Genomic DNA, 12736 nt, shown 5'->3' with positions numbered 1-12736 from the left:
AGCAGCACAGAAGTAAAAATGGCAATACCATACAATGACACCCTTATTTCTGCACTGCTGCTGGAAGTGGCACTGCTTCAGAGCTGAGGTCCCAGCCAGCAGCCACAGAGCTTCCTGCAGCCAGGGGGGGCATTCCAGGAGGTGGGTCTAACCCAGCAGGGGAAGAGGAAGTCCCTTCTCTCACCAACCCAGCCAGGACCAGTAGCTGGAGCCTGGTGTATGGTAGGAGCCCTCAGCCAGGGTGCCCCAGCCCTGCTTCTCCCCAACTCCAGGCTGGGGGCTTGGAGGTTAAAGGGTCTTGGGATTGCTGGGGGGGGGAGGGAGAGGTGGAGGGGAGTGTGTGACCACGGAAACTCCCTCCCCATCCCCCAACTATGGTGTCCAGGGTGGTCATCTATCTGTAAGGCTGGCCCTGCCTTCCCCCCCCCCCCAAAAAAAAAAAAAAAGTGAGGACCTTCCCATACCATTCCACCTCTCTTCTGTGCTGATGATGATGGCAGTGCTGCCTTCAGAGCTGGGCACCCGGCCAACAGCCTCTGTTCTCCAGCCACCCAGCTCGGAAGACAGTGAGACCACCAGTAACAGCTCAGAAGTAAGGATGGCAATACAACAATCCCCCTAGAATGGCCTTGTGACCCCCACTCCCGGACCTCTTTTTGGCCTGGGACCCCCATGGTTACAACACCATGAAATTTCAAATTTAAGTATCTGAAACTGTGAAATTTATTATTTTTAAAATTCTATGACTGTGAAATTGACTAAATATGACCGTGAATTTGGTAGAGTCCTACTTATAAGATGCAATTCCTCTTTTTATTGAAGGAGGATAAGGGACTCTTATGTAGTTTGAGTACTTCTGCTTTGGGGTGCAAAACTAGTTCATGACTGCAATCTTATTCTTTTCTGTATTTTAAACCTATATTTCCCTCACCCTCCCATTCGGTAAGTCAGTTTATTTTTTATTCTAGGTAAAGGCAGTCTTCCCCACCAGCCAGGCTGGCTCATAACAAGTATACTGTCTATTTTTCTTCAGAGGATCATTTTCCACCATCTGCTACATTTTACCCCATTTTTTCTCTCCCTCTTGGCATTTAAATATGAAGGCATAGCTGCATAGATATCCAGGTGAAAGGCACCTTATAAATATAGATAAACATTTTTGTCATAGTGACTAATGAAGCAGAACAGAAACCCAATAATGTTTAAATTGAACTATCCAAACTCACTGTTCTCAAATAAGTTCAAAACTCGGGTGAAACCAGTTTTCCTGTCTGTAGGACTGAGTCCTACCTTATCTAATTCAACTTCCACATTGCGATTATTTTCGTGCTTCCACATATACAGCATGATTGTGCAAGGTTTTGTGTCAACTGACAGTTTTTTAGCCACATGATTCATCGGCGCTCTTCACAAAAATGTTCTAAAAGGTGCACATCAATTAGTGCAGATTCCATAAAGTTTTTCCCCCTCCTTAGTTCAAGGGGACAAGCCCAGAAAATGAATAGTTGGCCAGAGTTCCCTGGAAATCTTGATCCGCAGATCTGTGGATCCCTGGACAAATGCATAGTGCTACTCTATTTCTGCACTCATCTCCAACCCCTTCATCCTTACCCCTGGCAATATAGCCAAGCTAGTAGTCTTAGCTCCTGTTGCCTGTGAAGCTCTATTTGCATTCTGTGATTCCTACATAGTGAAACAGGCAGAATACATTGGGAGTTAGGACTAATATCAATATTAATGTCTTCAAGTATGTATCAGCCTGGAGAATCCCACTGTAGGTGTGTGTGTCCTGCATGCACACAAGATTGAAGTCTTTTGAATAGCAGCATCATTCAGGGCCATGTATGTGCCCTGTGTATACTTATTTTTCCATACAAAGGCATTAGAGTCACAAGAGTCATGAGCTCTTACTGCTCATTGGCAGTAAGGTAGAACCTAGCGAGTGTCTGACTTGCTAGTCTTTAGCTTTAGCTAAACATTTCCAGAGTACTTCAAAACTCTTCTTCTTCACCTTTGGGAAATCTGCAGTGATTGACCTTGACCTTTCTGGACTGATTTCTGATGATGCATCTGTATATCACCCCAGTACAGGTAGTTTATCATGGAAGACTATGGGGTAATCCCTTAATGACAGGCATCAGAGATGCCTCTTTTGCTTAGGGAAATGTCGTACCAGATAGATGCTCTGTATGCTCATCATTCTCTTTGTGGACTTGGAAGTTGTGGGACTCCTGACTGAAGCTTCACTTGCTAGAAAAATCAATGAAGATCTCTTCAGACCTAAATGAGACAGGCACCAGTGCCCAGAAGGTACCAGGCACAAGAATATCTGAGTGCTCCATCCAATAGACAAGCAATGATCAACATCAGTGTGGAAAAGACTCCAGTACTGAACAAAGGCCCGGTGCCAAAGCAGACGCCATTGGCACTGCAGCCAGCATCTCCAGTACCAAAGTCTGGCACCAACAGATGCTGTCTAGAGGATAAAGAAAGAGGCTTACAACAGAGCTTAGTGTCTACCCATCAGAAAAGACATACAAGGCCTCTAAGGAGAGAGCCACTGAGCTCCAAATGGAATTGAGGGCGAATGACATGAAGCTGCTTCCTGTGAGAGACTTCTCCACCCGTACCCATATTTATTACCATCATCTCATTGATGCTTTCAGTGCAGTGTCTGATACCACAGGATGTGTCCCTAGAGGAATTTAGACAGTTTGGTACTAAAACAGTTATGGTACCCTTGTTACCCTTAGAGCAGTGGTTCTCACACTAGGGCCGCCGCTTGTGCAGGGAAAGCCCCTGGCGGGCCGGGCCGGTTTGTTTACCTGCCACGTCTGCAGGTTCAGCCGATCGCTGCTCCCACTGGCTGCGGTTCGCCGTTCCAGGCCAATGGGGGCTGCGGGAAGCAGCGAGGGTCGAGGGATGTGCTGGCCGCCCTTCCTGCAGCCCCCATTGGCCTGAAGCCACGAACTGCAGCCAGTGAGAGCAGCGATCGGCTGAACCTGCAGACGTGGCAGGTAAACAAACCGGCCAGGCCCGCCAGGGGCTTTCCCTGAACAAGCGGCGGCCCTAATTTGAGAACCAGTGCCTTAGAGGATATTTACTGATCTTGTCCATCACCTCATTACACATTCTTGTCTCCTTTGAGCAGAGAACCCTCTCCCCTGAGATATATGGGTGAGACTAGAAAGAGCAGGGGCTATCCATAAAAGGCTCAGTCACAACAGCACCAGGAAATGATATTGAACAGGCCAATATCAGACAAGATGGCTGTATCGTTATCGTATGCCAGTTGGGTTATCTGGGGTCTGTCTTCACACAGTTCCAGGAGCTGATCTCCAGCCCATTCCAGGGAGCAGAAGAGGTTGCACTCCCCCATGGCATCCCTGTCCAGCCCACCAACACCAGATGGGGAAAATGCCTAGAACTGCCAGATATGGGTTCAGAGGAGCAACAAGACTGTCCTACCTTGCCACCTTTTCATCTTGGTTACCTGATGAAATGGTGACACTGGTGTGACATTCCATGTGTCCATAGCATATTCAAATAATATTGTACCAACTTTATAGATGTTATATGCATCTTTATGGGATAATACTCCTGACTCAGTGGGATATCTAAATGGTTTCCTGCAGGAACTATAATTTCTAGGGCTTAATTAATGCAAATCCCTAAGGCAAGTAATAAGTCTGAAGAAGTTTAATCACTGGGAAAATTGCAAGCACTGGTTTGACCTGCTTTAAAAAGCCTGGCAAACACAGAAATGAAAACTGTATAAAATGACCACCCAGACACAGGAAGAGAGGTCACTTTCACACTCAATCCAAGAAATGATAAAGAAACCGTGGCCAAGAGACATTGCTTATGGAAAGGTCCTGAAATGCTTTATTCTGATCACAGTCTCTGTGAAATGGGTGATACCTGGTAAGCTAGTCATGCAGATCATCTATTTGCTGTTTTCAAATGATCTCTGCTTTAGTTCTGAGTAAATAGTACTTTGCTTTGAAAGGTTGGCTAGTCACTGGTTAATTCTATCATTGGCCCTGAGAAAATGGGACTGCAAGTGCTGAACTAAAGTCAGATCTGCTGACGTCATCGCAGTAGATTGCAGAAGTCTGCAGCCTAAATTCCGATTCTGGAGGGAGAGGATCTTGGGATCTTGCCCTGAAAATGTTGACGGCTAAAGGCCTGACACCTAAGTAGGCTGCCCTCATGGAGTCAATGAAAGATCAGAGGTACAGTTACCTCAGAAACTTTGACAACCAGTGCTGGCACTAGATGTCTTGAAGTCATTTTGAGAACTATTTGTGAGAATTGCAGACTAGAAACAGAGAGAGGTCTCTCATGCAAGAAGAATCTCGTAAGTTGTTCAACATATTGACAACTTCAAGCCTAGCCAGAATCATCCTTCCAGTAAATGGACTACCTGACTTTGCTAAGACCCTGTTGCAAGCACCTGCTATGATATTCTCCATTGGTAAAATAGCAGAGAAATGGTACCAAAACCCTTATTTAAAAAAATAATTCTAGTAATTCTGTACCCATCCCAACTTGTGTTTCTTGGTCATCTCAGTGGAGAAGGAGAAATCCAAGTCCAAAAGGAGCAGTCCAACAGATAAGGATCAAAAGCAACTTCACCTGTTTGGTATTGGTAGTTGTGAATGCAACAGCTATCGAGTGTGTCCTTTCCCAATTAGGATTCCTTGTAAACTAAGTTGTCACCTTACCTCATCACAAGTGATAGAGCTGACGGGAGCCAAATAATGACAGTATGTACTTGTTTGGGGCTACTTGGTCACATTTACATATGTGATGCCACTTACCAGACTTCACCCATAGCCCCTGTATCTATGGATAAGGTCTGTGTACTCTTCACCCTAGCATCACAAGAGCAGGAATAACAGCCCAGCTCCAAATCCTGTCAACTCAGGTGGCAACTGGATCCAGAGAATGTGCAAAAAAGAGTTTCTGTTCTTCGCCTCCTCCCTGACAATGACATTGGATCATGGATGCCTAAGGGGCAGGCCAGCCCATGTGAACCACCTGTAGATGCAGGGGACCTGGGCCAAGGATGACTTAATACCTATATTGATGTGCTGGAGCTCATGCAGGCCCATCTGATGCCCTAGCATTCCTACCTGATCTGTGAAATTCCACTGTGCAGATCTTGAAAGACAACACATCCACAATGAGTTACATAAACAATCCTCTTTGCCAGGAAGCCATCAGGATATGGACTCATCTACATGGGGTAACTCCTCTGGCTCTGAACCTCCCAGGAGCCAGCAACAACCTGGCAGTCTTCTTAAGTAGACATGCAGTAACCAACTGTGAGTGGTTGAACTGTGCCAGTCCATCATCAACCCAATATTCCATCAACTGGGAACTACCTCTATAGATCTGCTCAGCACAGAGGACAACACTAAATGCCCAAACTTCAGACAGACAAGATCATGCTTATCCTGATAGTTCCTTATTGGCTGAGGCAATTCTGGCCATTGGACTTTATTGCAAATATCCAGTCAACCTCAGATCCATCTCCAGGTCTTCCTGTACATAACTCAGAACCATGGTCAGATGTTGCACCCACACCCAAGGTTATTACACTTAAAGTTATGGATATTGCCTGGATGAGCATTACTGGCAGAAGAAACTGCTCCCAAGAAATTCAAGACATTCTCATATGGAGCAGAAAGCCATCTGCTATGAAGACATACTCCACAAAATGTAAAAAGTTCCCCATATGGGTAGTTCAGTAAAATCTGGAATAAGTAGAGGTCCCAATACCAACAGACCCACATGCTGCACTTGAAACATGTTGGACTGGCATTTAGTTCTCTCAAGATCCACCTAGTAGTAGTATTGGCTGGCAGGCAGCATAGGTGACCTGGGTCTTTTCACACCAGGTGGTGTCAGAGTTCCTCAACAGCCTCCTGCATACTTGTTCACCTGCTAAAGACATCACTCAAGTTTGGGACCTACATATTGTTTTTCTAAAGTTCATGGAGCTTCCTTTTCAGCCACTGTCATTTTCTCAGTAAATCATCTTAACCTCAAGATATATGGGCTTTTTTCTTCTTTGGAATTTATTAGTTTAGTGTGGGTGGTCAGTGAGCTCCAAGTCCTCATTGACTGACCTCCACAACCTTTCACAGGGATAAGGTTGTGCTGAGGCAAGATCCTAAGGTCATCTCTAAGGTGGTGTTGAAATTTAACCTAAATTGATTAATCTACCAGTCTTGTGCCCGAAGCCACCCTCAGAAAAGAAGAAGCTTTGAATGTTGGACATTTCCAGAGCCTTGCTCTATTAGTTTAACAGGATAAAGCCTTTTGGAGTATGTCTACAGTCCCCATAGTGTCCTGGAGCCCAGAAGTCTACACAGGAAAGAAACAGTCCCACAGCCTGAACCCAAGTCACCTGGCATAGGTTTTTCTTTGCTGTGTAGAAATACCCAGAGACTGTCTCCTTGATGCTGGTACCGTATCCAGCCTATAAAAAGGCCAAGCCATTTTTTGTCACAGAGAATCTCTTAAACAGATTACAGTATATTTCCACCTGTTGTTATAGAGAAGGCGAGCCTCTCCCTCAGAATGGCAAGGCATATTCCAACAGGGTACAGATAGCATAGCCATCCTGCTTCAAAAACATGCCAATATCTGATATCTACCAGGCAGCAATGTGGTGCAATCCACTCATCTTTGACAAACATCACGCCCTTGATATGTCAGCCAGGTATGATGCCAATTTCAAGAGAGCAATGCTTAGTTATTTGACTAACTCAGCTGATGAAACTCTTCATTCCCACCCTCCAGAGAGGGTACTGCTTCCCAGCCACCTAGAGTGGAATCCACGCTGAGACATACTCAAAGAAGAATGAATGGTTACTTACCCGACAGTAACTGTAGTTGTTCCAGATCTTCTAGTCAGTGGCTATCCCATGACCTGCTCTCCGTTCCCTGCATTTGGAGTCCTCAACAACACAGGCTTTAAAGAGTGAGTGAACTGAGGGAGGGTCACACCCATTCCACCCTTTTATGTGTGAGCATGACAAGGCACAGGTTGGTTGTGCTGCACCAATAGATACTGCTAGTTTTTTAAAAAAAGGGGGGGGGGTTGTTCATATGCATGAGGCACCTGCACACCTACAGTGGGACCCATAGCGAATATAATATCTTCAAGAATCTCAGTTACCATAGGATAAGTAACTGTTCTTTTCCACATACTTCACTGTGAATCATTTTCTCAGGGGAACATGCTGCTTACAGTTGCTCCTTCATCCTACTCTGCCTGTTCCACACACATGGATTGTTTTTGTTTTGTTTTGTTTTTTGTTTGTTTGTTTTTTTTTTAAATGGTGAAAAGTAGTAGGCAGATATGGAGATTCCAGAACTGGTAGTTGCCATGATGTGAATTGTGTATAACCCTTATTATGATTAATAGACCAAGTAGCAAAATATTTGTCATTTTCTTGAGGTTACCCCTGTTTTGTTTCTCAAGACTATTGGAATCTAACACATCCATATTTCAAGCATTGTGTTCAGTAAGGGCCTTCTACTTTTATTTCAAATGGGATTTGCTTTTACTCTTGCATAAATATCAATTATGCAAATACACAATCTATTGTGTCTGAGCTGTTCAGCTTTCTTCTGGGATATGTTGTTTCTAGGTAGAAGGAATGCTGAACTGACATAGTATTTTAACCATTACAGAATTAGTCAAATCAAATTGATCCCTTAAGAATATATCATCACATGAAACACTTTATCCTGAGTTGTCTTGTTAAATGCAAGTTTTGCACTTCATCAGCTGCTGTCAAACTCTCACCATTAGCATTATGATGTCAATCGTGTGTTCAGATGCCTCCTACCCACTTTATGACTATCTCTATTCTAGCTGGTCATGTGTTTGCTTTAGGAAGTATGTACTAGTTATCTATACTGGGGAATTTATTTATAACTTGTGACTTGGGTGTCTCCTCACCTAAACGTAGTATAGTAACTTAAAAGTAACATGCACAGCTATTTAAGATCCTGCCTGGCTGCGTTCAAGTTCCTCTACTGGTCTGAGGGAAGCCCCGACTGAAATAGTGCTAAAAGGTTAACAGCACCACAGTCCTTTTCAAACACATATTACCAGTATCAATTGTGTTAAACTGATGGGATTGCACACCTTGCACAGTACCTTTAATCTGATAAATGCCTTTAGTTTGAGGAATTTGCTCCTGCCGCATTTTGAACCTTGCTCTCTTGGTTTCAAATGCAGCTTCTCTCCACTCAACATGAATCTTATATCCTTTATAAAAGTATATGTCCAGTATCTTCATTCTTATTTCAGGAATAAAAATTACATAGTTTATTATTTTCTTTGTGCCTGTTACTTTATTGGTTGGTCATGTTTTTCCCCAAACTTGGGACTCATTTTCCACTGACACCAGTTCTACAGGGTTGTAGCTGCCTGTACTTTAATAGAGTGGCTCCTGATTCACACTAGTATTAATGAGATCAGAATCAGGACACCAGTGTTAGATTTGGTGGAATAACACCCAATCGTTTTTAAACCTTGACCCATTCTTACATGGTCAGAGAAGCCAGGCTGTCAAATTTATTTCTATTTTTTATAATGCATTTAGAAAATATGTGCAATACTTTTAGTTTATATCTTGTTTATGGCTTATATTCTTTTATGTATTATTTCTATTTGAAGACATTCTAATAAAAATTACTACTTTAAAATAGCCCAGGAAGTCTTTATGACCTAAGAGACAATATATAAAAAACTAACTCATTCAGTACATCTCCGTCTTCTAGCTCATCTCTCATCAGCCACAAACTGTAAGGCTGAGACACCTTAAATCATTCAAATGTATACATAAATAGCATTTAGTAAGGGCTTTCATAGTTAACCTAGCTTCCCTGAATGAGTTCTGAACTTCAGCTCTCCTTCTTCCAGACTTTAATTTTCCATGTCAAAAATTAACATAATTCAGTTACTGATTAGTAGCAAACTGTTCTCTGAAACCTCCCTGTCCCATGTGCAAATATAGAATTTACCTACTATGCTTTTAATGTCAATAGTGCACCTCCTCATAACTCTGAATGAAGTGCCATGACTGTGGCTAGCACAGGAAGTAATCATGCAACTTTGAGTGAGAAAAATCAGAAGCAGTTTTGTGTATTTGAAGAACAGCACATAAGTATGCGTTAAAGTGCCCTCTAATTATACTTTAATAATTAATGCCAGAATAATTTAAATTAAAATATAGAATAAGAAATGAAGATGCACTTAGTCACAAACAAAAGCGTAGGCCCCAATTATGCAGTTGTTCCAGCCAGGTAGACCCTTGAGTCTGGTGGGGCTCTGCCTGGACAGCTTCCCACATACAATTCCAGGATGGGGCCTCAGTTGAAGAGGTTGATGTTCTAGTTATTTTAATGGAGGCCAGCTGTCACTTTCCAAGCACTTACATTGTCTTTACAAAATGTATATCTTTTCAAAACAAAACCCACAATTGTCAGTCTGAAAATGAACAATTCAAGCAGCGGTCTGCAAACTTTTTGAGCTGAGGCCCTGCATTGAGTTACTATTTTTGGTTGCGCCCACCCCAACCCAGACTAATATAGACACATGCAAAAGTATGCTTGATAGCCTGCTCATAAACCTAACAGAGATCATAACACAACTTGAATTAAATTACCTACACCTGCAAGTTTCAAATACACAGATACTTGCCAATGACACAGCCAAGCTTTCCTCATCAGTGTGCTGCCTCTACCTTGCAGCCATGCTGCACTGCTAGGGCGCAGAGCCAATACCTGCCCTTCTGTCCTGCCCACTTCAGGTTTTCAGGGTGGGGGAAGGTGTGTGCAATGGTCTCTGGGGACGGAGCTAGCACTGGGCATGGAGGCAGCCAAAAATGGGAATCGGCACAGCCGCACTGGATGGTGACCCTGACCCACAGGTCGGTTGGCCCACTGAGGTGATTCAGGGTGGAGGTGGCATTTTCTCCCTGACCTCAGTGCAGGCTGGCAAAAGCTACCTGATATAATAATTCTTGTCTTCCCTCCACGGCAAAAATAGTCCTTAGTGCACCCCTAAGATGGAAGATGGATCTCCCTTTCCTAATCTGAAAACCTCTGAAATAAAAGATCCTGCCAGCAACCAACTGGCATACTTCACCACTCACTATCTCCCTACCCAGTTTATAGTGCCCACAACATGTGAAGTTTCAGAGAAGTTAGTATTCTTTGGGAGAAATGTGGTGATGGGGTTTGAAAATGCTACTTCATTGTTAAGACTTCATTGTTGTAAGAGGCAATAGTTATATAAGAATATTTGTGTACCGTACAGCAAATATGAAAAGTAATAAAACAATCTCAAGTAAGGTCCATTTAAGTAGCATTCAGTACCTTTTATGTCATTCATGGCATATGTATTATTAATGTTTCAGTAAATTCTGTTTTGAATAAAGCTTGTCTATAAAAAGAACACTTGCTGATCATAGCTAGTGGCAGTGATTACTGTAATTAATTTTTTGAAAGGTTTCAGAGTAGCAGCCGTGTTAGTCTGTGTTCGCAAAAAGAAAAGGAGTACTAGTGGCTCCTTAGAGACTAACCAGTTTGATGAAGTGAGCTCATGCTCACGAAAGCTCATGCTCAAATAAACTGGTTAGTCTCTAAGGTGCCACTAGTACTCCTTTTCTTTTTGTAAATTTTTGAAGGAAGTGATTCCATTCCAACCTTTTGTTTTTAGTCACTTTCTGAAATATTCAGTTTCATGTTGAATTTTTTCTAACTTGATGTCTGCACCAAGGTGAAAGTGTCTTTAAAAGAGTAACAGAAATGGTTTGACCTTTTTTGAGTAGTAAGGATGTATGGATGTGGGGAGGGGAATGCACTTTCTGCTCCTATTTATTTAACAGCCTGGGACAATCGCTTTCCCTCTGCTTGGACTCATTGGCCAGAGTGACCAATCATTGGCTTCATTTGAACCGAGCTATTTTCTTTCATTTATTCTTCCTAAACTTCTGGTAGCTCACAAAAGTTGATCTATAGTCTCTCTTTGTAGAAAGGGAAATTACATATTTCAGACAGAAGTGCCGTAATAAAATGTTTTATTGGTTCTGATTACTAGTTACAAGAAAAACATGCATAACCTGGAAAAAACTAACTAAGGGTCTGATTTTTGCAAACATTTAATGTAAAGTCACTCATGTGAGTAAGCTGTAGTCCCATTGAAGTTAATAGAACTACTCATGTACATAAGTGTTTGCATGAATGGGTCCTAAATTCTCTGTAAAGGGAGACTGAAATGGACTATACACAAAATGTGGTCTAATCTACAAAGTAAACAGTCTGAAAAATAATTGTTCTGTAATCTTTTTGGGTTACTATAAATCTCAGGTGCTGTTTGTGAAAACAGATTTTTTTAAAAAAAGCCTTGTGATATTTAAATTGACAGTATACCTTACATGGAACCTAATTTTCCATTGGAAGCTAGGGATCCCATTTCCCCTAAAATCTTGTTCTTATTTCTAGCATATTAAAAGTATTTACTCTGTATTTCAGAGTTTGTCTGAGAGCAATCCTGGATGCGCCCATGGTCTCCCTGCTTTTGTGTGACTGGCCATGGACCTACTGTTACATGTCTATTATTAGCTTCCTTTCTTTAATAATTGTTCAGCCTATGGCTTTAGACAACTTCATTTTCTTTGACAATTCCAGTGGATCAGATCCCTAGCTAGGGTGGATGGGCATAGCCCCATTGACGTCTGTGAGGGTATGCTGATGTACACAATTTGAGGATCCAGCCCTCTATCCTCGGGGAATGGATTAGCACAAACATCTTCAGCCCAACTACTTTCACCTGTGAGGATGACTGGTGATACTCACCACGTTCTTAATGTTGATGTATTTTTATGTTCAAATAAATTTAGGTAAGGAAAATGTCTCCTCTTTACCATATGCCCTATGTTCTACAAACCAGAAATAAAATGAAATGGTTACCAGAAGTGACAAGTTTATATGACACATGATGTGTTTTGAATGCAGCAGATAGATCTCAGCCTTGCACTAAGCATCTCTAAGATCAATTTACACAGCTGGGTCTCTGCCAAGTAGATGGGGCACAGGTTCAAGCCATGTCAGTAAGTAGTGTTTCCTTACGCCAATGAAAAGATATTCATGCAGTGTCACACTTGTACAGAGGATCATTGTCATAAATATAAAGGGAAGGGTAACAACCTTCCTGTATACAGTACTATAAAATCCCTCCTGGCCAGAGGCACAAAATCCTTTTACCTGTAAAGGGTTAAGAAGCTCAGGTAACCTGGCTGGTACCTGACCAAAAGGACCAATAAGGGGACAAAATACTTTCAAATCTGGGGGGAGAGGAAGGGGGAAGGCTTTGGTCTGTCTGTTCTGTGTGCTTGCCAGACACAGATCAAGGAAGCAAGCAATCCATCTCCATTAGAATCAGTAAGTACTAGCAAGGGAATGCATTAGCTTATTTTTGTTTTGGCTTGTGATTTTCTCTGTGCTGAGAGGAAGGTGTATTCCTGGTTTTCTTTTTGTAACTTTAAAGTTTGGCCCAGAGGGAAATCCTCTGTGTCTTTGAATCTGATTGCCCTGTAAGGGTATGTCTACACTACGGAATAAGGTCGAATTTATAGAAGTCTTTTTTTAGAAATCGGTTTTATATATTCGAGTGTGTGTGTCCCCACAGAAAATGCTCTAAGTG

The sequence above is a fragment of the Caretta caretta genome, chromosome 2 (genome assembly GCF_965140235.1).
Source record: "Caretta caretta isolate rCarCar2 chromosome 2, rCarCar1.hap1, whole genome shotgun sequence".
In the NCBI taxonomy this organism is placed as follows: Eukaryota; Metazoa; Chordata; order Testudines; family Cheloniidae; genus Caretta; species Caretta caretta.
This window is presented reverse-complemented; position numbering follows the sequence as displayed.